At 34.0% G+C, this 14424-nt stretch overlaps 1 long non-coding RNA gene across 1 annotated transcript in view; it reads right to left on the bottom strand.

The window, feature by feature from the left end:
• Positions 1-14424, bottom strand: part of LOC143343681 (uncharacterized) — a 328353-nt gene that overhangs the window by 174483 nt on the left and 139446 nt on the right. Inside the window, exon 3 of the long non-coding RNA XR_013079999.1 lies at positions 3821-3923. This is a non-coding gene — a long non-coding RNA (uncharacterized LOC143343681). The remainder of the gene's footprint in view (positions 1-3820; positions 3924-14424) is intronic.

Raw genomic sequence — 14424 nt, 5'->3', positions numbered from 1 at the left:
CAGGATCCATAAACTGGTAAACATGAATAATACAATGAAATAATAGTCAGTTCAGAGGTAATATTCCTTGAAGTATTAATAAATTTAACTGTGTATAAATTTTTTCAAAAATTTACAATCAATAATATGAATTAAATCTTTCGCTAATCTTTGTCAGTTTCAATTCTATAAATTAGTGAATATATTAAATATTAAATTTTAAATCGATTCAAATTTCTAACACTATATGAATAAATAATAATTTTTCTTGAAATGCTGCAGATTAATTGGGTTTTAAAATCGATATAAATTCCAATTTCTTATCTATACATAATTTTGTTTAAGAAGATATTAATTTTCCTGTAATACCGTTCGATAATATTAGTAAAATTCAAATAAATTAATTTTGATTGCAAATAAACGTTATCAGAATTTCTGCACGCTATAATTTTTGCACATTTCACGTATGATGGAAGAATCGAAGTAAAACTTTACGGAACGTTCGTCGATTCGATTGATTTCAATTCCAATAATTGTTTACTTTGCAAAGTGTGCAGATGCTCGTAGCTCGAGCGTCGCTGGCTCTATAATCGAAACGAAGAAAAATACACCACCCATTAATTAGTACTACTTCTGAGCTACGGGCATAACATGCTGCTTGCAGTATTGCACATCTATCATGACCAGCTATGTTAATGAGTCATTAACCTAACAACGACCCACTTCACAGTGTCAGAATGAAAGGGGTTGAGAGTGAGAAGCGAACGGGAGAGGACATGAACGATCGTTACAAGTAAACTTCACCGGTAAAGCGTGATCGATTGACCAATTAATAACCCGAGATACTACATATTCCATTGGAAAGCGAAAGTAACGCTCGCAAAACAGCTGATCGAGGCCTCAGAAGTCAGAATTTCTGGACATCGAAACTAGACATATTAAAATTAAATACACCACACCATTTTTATTCTTCTACTTAATTTCCTTTTTTCTCGTTACTCGACATAAACAAGTGCTGTTTAAAGGAACTATCAGTTCTCGTTTACAAATCGATCTTGTTTCTTACAGATTCTCTGAGATGTTGTACATTCGATTTTAAAGTAAAAATATTTCTGTAAAAGATAGTGAATGTGTCATGGTGTTTCTATGTTCGTTTCCTAAGTTTGTTTCCATCATTTGAAATTCTATACAGGGTGTTCGACCAACCCTGGGAAAAATTTTAATGGGAAATTTTAAAGGCCAAAATAAGACGAAAGTCAAGAATATCAATTTGTTGATTGAGGCTTCGTTAAAAAGTTATTAAAAAATTAAATTAAAAAAGTCTAAATCTTTATATGGAAAAATTATTTCCAGTTTCGGGAGTCAATTACAATCATTTTTGGTGAATAGACATACCCCCGAAATCCTACCCAATTTCGAGAAAAAAATTTGAGTAGGTATGAAATTTTCCGGCGAAAAAAAAAATTCAAATCGTTGTAAAAAAAATTATTTTTAGTTGCAGGAGTCAATTACAATCATTTTTCGTCATTAGACATACCCCCAAATTCCTACGCATTTTAGAGAAAAAAATTCCTTACCGAAAGTATAATCTGAGACCTCAAATGGTTCCCCGAAATTTCGTGCGAATCTTTAAAACGTCATAACTTCTAAACGGATGGGACGATTTTAATGTTTAAAAAAGCAAACTACGCGCATTTTAGTGTAGAATATGTACAAATCGTAAAAATATTGGAAAAGTTGGTTCTTGACTCCGCAAAATGAGAAAAACCCCATAAAAATGGTCCAATTTTCAAACAGCCATAACTCCTACAATTGCGAATATATTTCAATGAAACTTTTTTCTGAACTAGTGCTCATGGGTACCTATAAAAAAGTATTAGACAACTTTTCTATAGGACATCAAATAAAATTACTAAAAATGAAAAACGAATTTTTAAGAAAAATCGATAGGGGGTAGGTGCCTAAATTTTTCGGCGAAAAAAAAAAATTTCAAACCGTTCTAAAAAAAATTATTTTCGATTGTGGGGGTCAATTACAATAATTTTTGGTCAATACTCATACCGCCGAAATGCTACCCAGTATCGAAAAAAAAATTTGAGTAAGTGTGAAATTTTTCGACGAAATTAAAAAGTTTCAAATCATTCTAAAAAAAATATTTTCGCTTCCAGGGGTCAATTATAAGCACTTTTAGTGAGTGGACATACCCTCGAATTTCTACGTACTTTCGAGAAAAAAAATTCTTTACCGAAAATATAAAGTTTTCTATAACTTTTTAACGAAGCTTCCCATTAAAATTTTTCCCAGGGATGGCCGAACACCCTGTATATTCGGTATAAAACTATAAATATCGACGAACTGTTACAGAAATATCGACACTTTGACCAGTCGTTTACAAAATACACCGGCTTAACGTTGACAAATTTTAAGATTCGTATGTCGACAAAACGTTAAAGGGAAACAAACCATCTACCATTTTTTCACCATGGTTTTCAGACGCATTTTTGTTAAATCATTTTTGTCTGTTTCAACGGATAGTTGGAAATCCTCTTTGACACAAACCTTTTTGCACGTTCTGTGTAATATCTCCTACTACTGACAAAAGGCTATAAACGAATAAGTTTGTAAAACTTTCTACTTTTTCAGCATTTGGAGTCAGCCAGAAATTTAAAAAAAGTGTCCAATACGTAGCTCGATAACTACAGCTCTCTGATTCGTTTTATAAATATTTCCAACAATGGAAAAATAGAAATAAAATTTAAATTGAAAATCCTGCTATCCTACCTGTATGAAAAAGGCAAAGAGTAATTAATACGTGAAAAGTCTAATTTAATTCATTAAAAGAAGAAAAGAAATTTTAATTATAACTCTATGAAATATTAATTTTGACCAGAATTTTAAGTCGCGTTATTTAATAGTTAAAAACGTAAGAATTTATCTCTATTCCGTTATATCCGCGACAATGTTTCTTCGTTCAAACTATCCTCAAGAATATAAAGCTTGAGAAACACTGTCTGATTTCATTTTGGGAATCCAAAGTGGAGCATTCCTCTTGCATTCCATCAAATGTATAATAAAAGTGATTTTGAATACGGCAACAGCGTCTCTTCGCGAGCATTCCATTGTTTTCTGCAATGACAAATTGGCTCGGAAATGGACGATTAATTTGTCTTTCACTTAGAAAAGCTCAAATAATCATGCGGCGGAGGTGGCTCGCCGCTGACAATTCGCTTGGAATCCATTTGTCAAGTCTCTACGTGTCAGAGCTGGCCACTGAAATATGCCACCGTTTGCGATATAAAATTATTTTTAAGAACCGAGGTATTTGCAAAAAAACTACTTTCTAAATAAAAAAATAATCTATAACAAACGATTTCTTGAATTACGACATTTAATCAGTTTGTCAAATTGAGCAGAAAACATTATTTTGAATCTTATTGATAGCACTTATTACGGTTATGAACGAACAATTTTGTCTGCAAGAGAAATTATATTTTTACTTTTGAGTCAGCTTCTTTAAAATTTAATTTCACAAGGTTTTATTTTCCAAAATAAACTATATTTTTAAATTTGAAAATTTCTGTTTGAAATGTAGGTTCTTACTATGTATACGTTACATTTTGAAGACAATTTGGCTCGAGGTCGATTGACAAAAATTCGAATCAGTGACGTTTCATCGATATTGGCCTTCGAAGATAACGAAATGTCAAACTTGTCACTTTACAGCTATCCGACATTAAATGTTGGAAACTGTTGCACATAGAGTAGCCTACTTGCGACTTTCGTGACTCCTCCAACGTCTGGATTTTGCTAATTACACGTGATATTTAGAATCTACGCTTACCTTAAGGGATTGATCCAAAGTTGAGTCGAATCTGGAAGCAACGCGTCTACAGCTACGTTTCACACTCGAAGTACTTCCAATTATCTCTACTGCAAACAGGGTCCTGTAACACGAAATCGAGCAGTTCATTAGAAAATTTCACAAGGTAATTAAAAAACAAAATCTAGTTTGCATGCGACTTGTTTAATTGTCTGATTTTCTTTGGATAACCGTTGATTAAATAATCATTCGAAAAATGTAAATTTAGAAAATCCTTACAAATACAAAAATTAAAGGAATATTTGAAATTAAATTCCCATTGAATATAGGATCCATTGAAAATACGGAGCACGATTTTAAGAGCAAGCGATCAACGTTAGTTTCGAATCGTATCAGGCTGTTAATGTAAACAAAAGTATTTCAGTTTCGATAAGATCACGGTGATTCGATCTGTAAACCAATATTGCAATGTATCAGGATATATTCCCCGATGAAATTAATTCTGACGTTTCATTATGATATTAAACTAACATAGATGTTGCACGCGCGAAATAAACGGCTTGTCAGGCAAGCGATAGATGAAATATGGAGAGATATTTTATTGATGAGGAATCTATTTATTCTGTGCGATGAAACACTACCGATTGATGCGATACGATGAGACGATTCTCATCGACGTTTCAGTGGATATGCTTTATCGAAAGGAAGATAATGTCACTGGAAACGAATGTATTAACCGTTTGTCGATAACGTGGAATTAGTAACGCAAAAAGCACGGATTTAAAGACCGATAAACGACGATTTAATACGGAGTTTTAATTTTATTGGCACAACTAAATACATTATAGTTCTTGGTTGAAATAAGATTATATTTTTCGAATATTTTTTTAGAATAACTATTATATTTTCGATGTAATCTCATCGAAAATCTAGAGTTTATCTCATATTTATCTTCTTTAGCGTCCGATGTTGAGAATTAATTTGTTTAGTTCCTTTGTGAAGGAACTTTCACCCATATATGGGGAACCACCCTGTATACGTCGTCTGCAGGGAAAGGGTTAAGGAACTCAAAGAGGGGTTGTGATGAGGTACTCTCACCGATCGTTTGACGTGCTATAATAGCCACATTGATACTCTGACACGCCATTTACGCGAGCAATAATGACCAACGGCAGTTCATGTCAGGGATTTTGCATTAAATACACGCCGTGTACATGTATACGTATATGTCTATGTAATTACGAAGTCGAACGGTGTACGTTTTAACGTATGAAAATTCTATTACTTTCCCTTGTATACTATTATGTTTCCACCGAAACAATTTCTATTATACAGTCTTTTCGATATAATTTAATTACTCTGTATAGATTATTCTGATAACGATACATGCTTTTAATCGTAAATATGTTTCACAATTTAGGTGATAACTTTGCGTCGAAATTGAATTATAATGAAATTTTGCTGTACATTAACAAAATATTGAAAAATAAAATTATGGAGTGCATATATATATATTTAATTAATTAAATTGGATCCGTTGCATGCACCTTCCAATGGAAAAGTATTAAAGAAATACGTTTATTTTACACAGATTCACGAATCCAATGAGTTGTTATTTATTGAATAAGTGCTCGTTAACATATTTCTGTGAACTATATTAATCTTATAGTTTAGCTAAAATGTCCATCCAGCAGATAACAGAGCAGTGCAATATTCTATTTTAGCTAAAACTTTACACAGTTAGCACACATCGTATCTTCTGCTAAAAAAATCAACAAGTTACTCAAGTTTCTTTAGGGGACCATAAATACACATTTTCTCTGCTGCAAAGGCTAATATAACCTCAGGGACTTGCTTCACTCTGGATATTACCTGTACATCTTCCAACTGGATAAAAAATCTAGAAGGTAATGCAACTGTACTGAACATTTTAAATATGAATATGGCCATTTGTTTGTCCAAGAGGGCCAGTCCCATAAAATCTATTATACAATAATGCAAGACAACGTAACGAATCAGGGCCCTTTCATTTTTAGGATGTTTTCATATATACGTATTCTAAATTTTACTCAACTTTAGATCGTATACATATGAACGTATGAAACGCGAAAGGTGCACATAGCAACGAAGAAGTTTCATTTATCTAAGAGTTTCCATAATTAGAAACTATTAGTATTTTATTAATTATTGAGGCATTGCTAGAAGCGGCAAAGCCTCCCCTTTAAAATGGTTTTTTGTTTATAACGATCCAACTATCCGTTGTGAAGATATCGTAATTTAAATGAAAAGGTAATTTTTTAAATTCCACTCCTCGTCTTACTAAAGTATTAAAAATATTAAAACTTTGGACGCGTGCAGTTCCGAAACTACTCGTGCTTTTTGCATAAATGAGCCATCGTCAGAAGCGGTGAACCTTCCTCTTTAAAATGGCTTTTGAATTATGTCGATCGGACTTTCCGTTTTCGAGATATTGTAATTTATGTAAAGAAGTATTTTTTTAATTTCCACTGTCTCTCTGCCCGTGACGTACGAAAGCCTATTCACGCGTATTAAAAATACTAAAACTTTAGACGCATGCAGTTTCGAAACTACTAGTGTTTTATTTATAAATGAGGCATCGTTGGCAACGGAAAACCTTCCTCTTTGAAATGGCTTTTGGTTTTTGACGATCGGACTTCCCGTTTCGGAGATATCGTAATTTATATAAAAGGTAATTTTTTTAATTCGACTATCCCTGTCTTCGTCTAGCGGAGTCCGACCTCCTTGTCGCACGTGCGTGGTGCTGACCTACCCCGCGTACGTGACTGTCGTGACCCAGTTCCGGCGTAGTATTTCCAAGAATTTACTACGCACTGTTTACTATTGGCGCGCGCGTAAGATTAATGAACTCGCGCGCGCACAACGAAACGTAAACAAACTTCGAAGCCTCATATCTCCGTAACTAGCCACCGCATCGACTTGAAACTAAAATCACTATATCTCCGGAACTAATAGAGCTATCGACTCGCACGAACGCTCATTTTAAAGGGCATTTCATCCTCTATCTAATGACTCTGTCAACTACTATAATTTATGCTGTCTTCTATAATTATTTTGAAATTTACTTTGACGCTACATACCCAAAGAAGTTTCAACAATTCCTACTGATCGTAGGACTAATGTACGATAAAACTGGATCATAAATTGTTTATTTAATTGAAAATTAATTTTAATTTATATACAGAATGTTGGCGTAGTTACTAGCCAGTACTTTTTCGTAAATAATTGTTTTCTCTAGAACTAACTACGGTATCGATTTGGAACAAAATTCGTTTTAAAGGACATTTCATCCTCTATTTAATGATCATATCACCTACTATAATTTATGCTATCTTCTATGTTTATTTTGAAATTTACTTTGACGCTACATATCCAAAGTAGTTTCAGCACTTCCTGTTGATCATACGACTGGTGTGCGATAAAACTGGATCATAAATTGTTTATTTAATTGAAAATGAATTTAAATTGGTATAATAGGTGTTTACATAATTACTATGTCATTTTTTCTTAAACAATTGTTTTCTCCGGAATTAATTACGGTATCGACTTGAAAGAAAATTTGTTTTCAAGAGCGTCTTATCTTCTGTCCAATGAAAATTACTAATTTACTAGTACTATTAAAGTAATAATGCACGTTTAGAGTAAAAATATTGAATATTTTTGTACAAGTTCTTAGAAGTCAATGCTTTAAGAAGAAATAGGCGACATAAAAGAGAAGGATATCTTACTAATAAACTTCGAAATACAACTTTCTATACATATTATGCAAAAACTAGAAGTACGTTGTCTCGTAAAAGAGAAAAAGAAAGACTGGTCATTTGATCGATCATGGTAGGAATACATGAAGTGCCAGTAGGTTTAGTGTTAACCTTGATTTGTTCGTAGTTGGCTATTGCATTCGATATTTCTCTAGTACTCGTAAAATATACTGTTTATGTTTTTCATCTTTAGTTAAGAAATTGTGTTGTACTCCGTCATGTGTTTTACGCCATGCTCGGCAGAATCGTTCACTATAAAAAAATTTTGACCCCTATAGCTAAGGACCACCCTAACCTACAGTATTTTTCGAAGCTTTTACGTCAACTTATAATAATTGTTTATTCCTCAGAAACGTAGTTAAAAATCGTACCAAGTACGAATCTCGATTCAGATTTTATATGAATGCAATAATAATTGAGTCTTATAATTCTATAAAGTAGTCGATACTTTCCGATGGAATATGAGGAACAAGTAAATAAAGTTTCGTCGGGATTGGACAGAAATAGCAGAAGTTGTAGAAAAATCACAAACGCACAGATTAAAAATTTTGTGTTGATGACGATTTATTTTAACCATACCCATATAGTAGGGGCTAGTTTCATCTCGAAAAAAAGAATTTTGACCCCCGTAGCTAAGGACCACGTTAAAATGGTGTCCAAAAATACGTGCTCCTTTCGCCCCTATCTCGTCACGATGATGGCGTAAGATGACGAAACAAGTCTCGTCTACACGGTGGCCAGTGTTGCAAGAGTTGCACGGAACGGTGCAGGTTAAAACGACATGTAATAGATCAACCAGTGGCTCGGTGCACGGCTGCTTCCGGTCGAACGACCAACCGCACTGGAGCCTCGCTCTGTGCGAAACCTGAAAGTAACCCTTCCTGGTATCTGGATGCAGGACTGCTTGCCCAGCCACGAGGCACCCATTATTGCCCGTTCGACGACGCCCGCGCGACCACGCGCGATTTATTGCCACGTGTGTTTTATTGGTTTTCCTGTTGGTTGCTGGCATTCACATCCATTCGGTTTTGGGCCATCATGCTAGATAACACCGCAGGGATGAAAACGTAACTTCGCGCCATTTATCATTCTTTCTTAATGGGGAGGATGTATTTAACACAGTCAGTCTAATCAAGAATTTTTGTTTCAATTTTAATTGCCAATTAAAAATTATTATTTCTATTTCACCGTTGCAATTTAATGTCTTTGTAATATCAAAATTACCTAGTCCTTCGCTAGTTAAAAAACTGCAAAAAATAAGTAAAAAAATTGTACACTTTCGTTAAGTAGAAATTGTACTGTGATCTAGCGTTGGATTTAATATGCAATTTATTTTTATTCAACTTCGAACGAGTTATTCGCTTATACCCATCGCTAGTGTTACTACGTGATCTGCCAACAGCTTAAACCCATTACTCGTATCGAAATAAATATTAGCAACGGTAGAATGTACTGAAATTGTACTGTGATCTAGCGTAGTATACGTAATTTATTTTTATTTTTATTCAACGTCGAACGAGTTATTCGCTTATACCCATCGCTAGTCTTATTACGTAGTCCGCCAACAGCTTAAACCAACTGCATTACTTGTATCGAAACAAATATCAGCGACGATAGGATGCTTAATAAAACAAATTTATTTTTTATTAAATATTGCGTTTGAAAATATTTAAATTTGAATAAATTTTCTGTCGTAAATTTAAATACGATATATTTTGTTGTTCGACTAAATAAAATACATCATTGTAAATGTTATTATATTTTCTTTATTTACTTGTACGTTTCTGTCGAAATGGTAATATATTTTTTCGATAAAACTTTTTAATACTAGCGAATTCATCGACAATTTTTCGAATCTTTTCGAGGATTACAGACCCGGTTGGCGAAACATTTATACGTTATAATAAATATTCGCGGCGAAACTTCTATCTTTCGTTAATCCCCGTGCTGACAGCGCTCTCTGCCCGACTGCTCTTTAAAATGTTTAAATATTCTCTTTATCAAGAATGTCAGCGGCGAATATAAGTTCACCCACTTCGTGAAAATCGAGCCCCGCTCTTTCCTCCCCAGAAGTTTGCATAGTTAAATACGCGGGACTTATGCAATGACCGAGCATTATCCTCGTACAGGGTCTACGATAGAAGTTAACGAAAGGAATCTCTGATATCTCTTTTTGAAATTTGCTGCGCCGGAGATGTTAGAGGGAATTTTATTAAATTCACCATAAGGAACGCTTCAGAGGGGATTCCGCGCGTCTAACTGGTTTAAGCGAACCATCACGTTCGAAACTTTATTCACAGACCATGAAGTTGATTCTCACGAGGATTAAACTAATTGAAGTTCGTTTAATGAAATGGAGGATCGGAATTTAGCGATTGTTCGGATTGGAAACATACACGCCTACGTCTTGTTTAACGGTAAAATGTAAATTACGACGATACGCGTCCTTGTATTGGGTCACGTCGCGAAATGTAATTGCTATCCTGGACAACAATTCATTTTCTGCCAGACGCACTCCGTAGAGAAGGCTTTCTCGGGATCCTGGTGAATAATCAAAAGCGTATTTTCATCACGTTCGCGTCCCGTGGAAGAAAATGACATTTGGAAGTGCTCGTGACGCTAATACTCGGAATTGCATCTTAAGAAATCCACTTCTGCATTTCGCTCGAGATTGGCGTCAAAAGCATATTTATATTTATCTCTCAAAGTAATGAAATACGTGAGAAATTAATTCACGTTTTATTATTCCGTGCTTGTCTTTCAAATTTATTTTAATCCTTACTTAATCTACGTTGATTATTAACAGTATTTCATCGTTGATAACATCATACTTTGCTCTCATCGTATCTCATAAACGTTCGTAATTTTCATTTTATATTTATGGATTATATAATTAAGTTTATCTTCGAGATTACGCAAGATGCGAACAAATTTTTTAACAGATATCCCTGCTTCTTTAGGATTACTTTATTACATTAACGTTTGCGCGTTTGAAAAAGTCAAAGGGAGAAGCTAACAAGATAAAGCAAAAGAGATTCAAGATTTTAAAGATTACAAAATCTCTTAGAAATTATTAAATTAAAAATTATAACGTTATACGATATTTCGAAAGAAATTTTCTTAACATCGATAACTGTTTTCGAGGAAACTCATTTTTGTTTAGACCGAACACTTAAGTACCTTTTACAAATGAATTTTCCACCAAGTTTGGCACCGCTTAATTACGGTAATAATTTACTCACGAGAAACGGTAACTGTATTTGCAACTTGCAAATCTCTGTTCCCGTTGCTGACGCACGACACAGTAAACATGTTACTGCGCTGGTTCTCCGACTCGAAAAATAAAACACGCGGTTCCCGTCTTCGTGCACGGCCATGGCTGTAATTGTAATACGTTTACGTGTGTACATAATACGCACAAAACAACGAAGGTAACAGTAAACCGAGCAGCAAATTACGCGTCACAGGTCAATAAGCTCTTGTTACAGGTAATTATCGACTGAATGTTATATTAGCTAAAAACGAGGTCAATATTTTTCAGCACCAACTGACTGGCACGTCCAGTGTTTCCAAGCTGAATTATCAAAGAAATTAAATGTAACTTCGAAACGTGAATTATTGTTCCTAACTACTCGGTGATACTAATTAAGCATTTCACTTGGATCTATCAAAAGGATCACCTGGAACATTCGATGGAAATATTCCTCAGTTGGGTGACCAAAATCGTTGCCATTTTATTTTAAACATTTTTCTAGATAAATTGAAACTTGTAACACTCTACGTAAATTTATTAGTATTATTAACATTAGTTTTAGTATTACTTTATCATAGCTGAAACGAAGCAGAATTTTACGTATATTAGTTGGTGCAGCAAAAATAATATTTGATAAAGAAACTCAGCAGCTTGATTTACGGTTAATATATTTCTAAATTAAATGGCCTATATTTCCTGTTGGAGAATAAAAGGCGACTAAACGAAATGTCATCTAAATTTGACAAAAATTGAAGGAATCATAGAACAATCACAAACACACAGACGCTGAATGCAAATAGGTATCTGACAGGTGTCGTGCGATAGGAAACTATTTGTTTCGCTCGTTTAAGGGGATATTTTGATCTAGAAATAGAGGTCGATCAATTTTTGGTTTTCTATTGTTATATTAGTTAAAAATGAGGTTAATATTCTGCAGCACCAACTGATGGCACGTCCAGTGTTTCCAAGCTGAATTATCAAAGAAATTAAATGTAACTTTGAAACGTGAATTATTGTTCCTAACTACTCGGTGATACTAATTAAGCATTTCACTTGGATGTATCAAAAGGATCACCTGGAACATTCGATGGAAATATTCGTCAGTTGGGTGACAAAATCGTTGCCATTTTATTTTAAACATTTTTCTAGATAAATTGAAACTTGTAACATTCTACGTAAATATTTACTTAGTCATAGATGAAACGAAGCTGAATTTTACATATATTAGTTAGTGCATAGATTACGCAGTAAAAATAATATTTGATAAAGAAACTCAGCAGCTTGCTTTACAGTTAATATATTTCTAAATTAAATGGCCTCAGATTCGCCTTCAATTAAATCAAAAGGAGTTCGATTTAATTCAATTAATATTCTTAATGAAAACGTTAAATATAAAGGAAGTAAAAAAAGCAAGAACACACTTTTGATATAAAACAAATTTGTGCAATGGAAATCCTTCGATTAAAATTATTTATAGTTCCTGTTGGAGAATAAAAAGCGACCAAACGAAACTTCATTAAAATGTATGATAGCGATACACATTAATGAAAAAAGACAGGTTACAAAAATACCACATTTTCAACTGCGATGTGCCACGTTTTCCTGTTATCCGATCAATTTCAAATTTTGCATAGATTATTTTTTCATCGAGTGTCACAATTTCAGGGGATGTCCCAAAAAAAGAATTCGAAAATCGAAAAGCGAGGTCCACCGTAATGAACAGTGTCGATTCATCTAGTATTGTATTATGTTCTGCGCCTGGGTTTCGTAAGACAAGCTTTATCTTAAATGCTTAGACTGCTGATAGTCTAAAATATTTATAGAATAGAGTATAACGTAGGATTTCTCGCGCGTTCCTTGAGCGATAATTTTATGAGCCGGCGAAAATGCAGCTGTAAACATGATTAATGCTTCGTTGAATGCCGGAGTTTCGGCAATTACTCGTAAGTCTGACAAATATTCCGCAGAATATATTGATAGCCCGAACGATTCATCATGCCTTGCTGCTGGGAGCCATTTCCTTAATTTCGATATTACCCGGCGTTCAGATAATCTTCTGCAATTTCGGAATAAATAATTTTAGCGTCGACGTCGCCCTCCGACCCGGGGATTATCTCTTCGAATGATCCTTAAACGCGGACCAACCCTCCGCGGAATTTTCTCAGGAAATATTTCTCTCGATAAAGACGTACCGTACACGCAAAGAGTGCAAATTGAAAATTGTGCTGCTGTTTTCAGACGCGATCGATGAAAAATTCATCGTCCACGGTTCTCCAGAAATATGTCCTCCTTTCTATTCTCGCGGAAGCAAATTACAAACAGCTTGGCCTCAAAGGAAACTCCCTGCTCGATTTTCCAGCAAAAATTTAATTATGAAGAGAAACAGAGACCTCGATGTATATTAATTTCTTAATATTTTTATTTGTATCGTAAACGTTGCAAAGAACCATCTTTATTAATTTTTTAAAAATAAATGTTACATCTAATGCTATAATTCACCTTCACAGATTACTTGACTATCCTTTGGGAATACAAAATAAATTTTTCAATCATTTTTATTGACTTTTCATGTTTTTATTACGCCCACAGTAAACGTGTGTTTAAACACTGGCGTAGGTCACTGAAGCTCTCAAGATTGACTAAATCAAAAAAATTCACAAGATTTTTATTCGGTAGGTTTAAAATTGCAAAATTTTATCATTTTTTCCGCAACTTTTTAATAAAAGAATATGGTAAACTCATTATAAAAATATAATTTTGGTTCAGGCAAGAGCTATTAGTATGTGGATTTTTGAGATTTTATCTACGGTAATTAAGAAAATTACAATCCACAGTACTTGACTCAAATATATATACTTTTAAAAAATGAAATAAAAATAAAATTGATTTTCTTTGAGGTCTCACATGAGACTGCCCCATTAAATTATTTTCTTAGTTTTAAATCCAGATCACTGCTGAGTTTGTGTTGAAGTTGCAATAATTTTATTTAGTTTTTCGTTAGTACAACACTATTTCGAAATTTTGACATCTTTCTCGAGTCCTTAATCCGTGATTTAAAATACGTAATGACTAAAATTTAATTCTCTATATTTCTGTGCTATATCTGCTTTATTAACGTTTAATTTAAATCTGATCGAATATAAGAAATTCCATATATGCTGCACAACTTACCAGAAACTATTATTTTCTTCCGCCAGCTAAAAACATGTAAAATCGTGATACCACTCCGTGTTGTTATTTAAACAATACTTGTGTTTATAAGCTAATTAAATGATCGCTCATGTAGAAACTCGTGCAATACATTGTATTTGCCTGGTAATTGCGCAACGTCCGTTCTGTCTTCTCGTTCTTCCTCTATTCTTACGCTCTCATTCTCCTCCCTTTTGTTTCTCTCGTTCCCTCCCATCGCATTCACCTTTCTCCCATTAGCCTACTCGCTAATTGCCGTTCCTTACTGTTCTCCAGCTACGCTGAGACTCTTTTCGCAAACGGTAGCGACGTTTACAAATACGCTCTGAAACATTTCACGCTAACAACCGCTTAGGTAGGAAATAGCTCGTTTCCGTTACACAATT

Source organism: Colletes latitarsis, chromosome 7, assembly GCF_051014445.1.
Source record: "Colletes latitarsis isolate SP2378_abdomen chromosome 7, iyColLati1, whole genome shotgun sequence".
NCBI lineage: Eukaryota > Metazoa > Arthropoda > Insecta > Hymenoptera > Colletidae > Colletes > Colletes latitarsis.
Note: the sequence above shows the minus strand (reverse complement) of the source record. Positions and strands in the feature narration are given on the sequence as shown.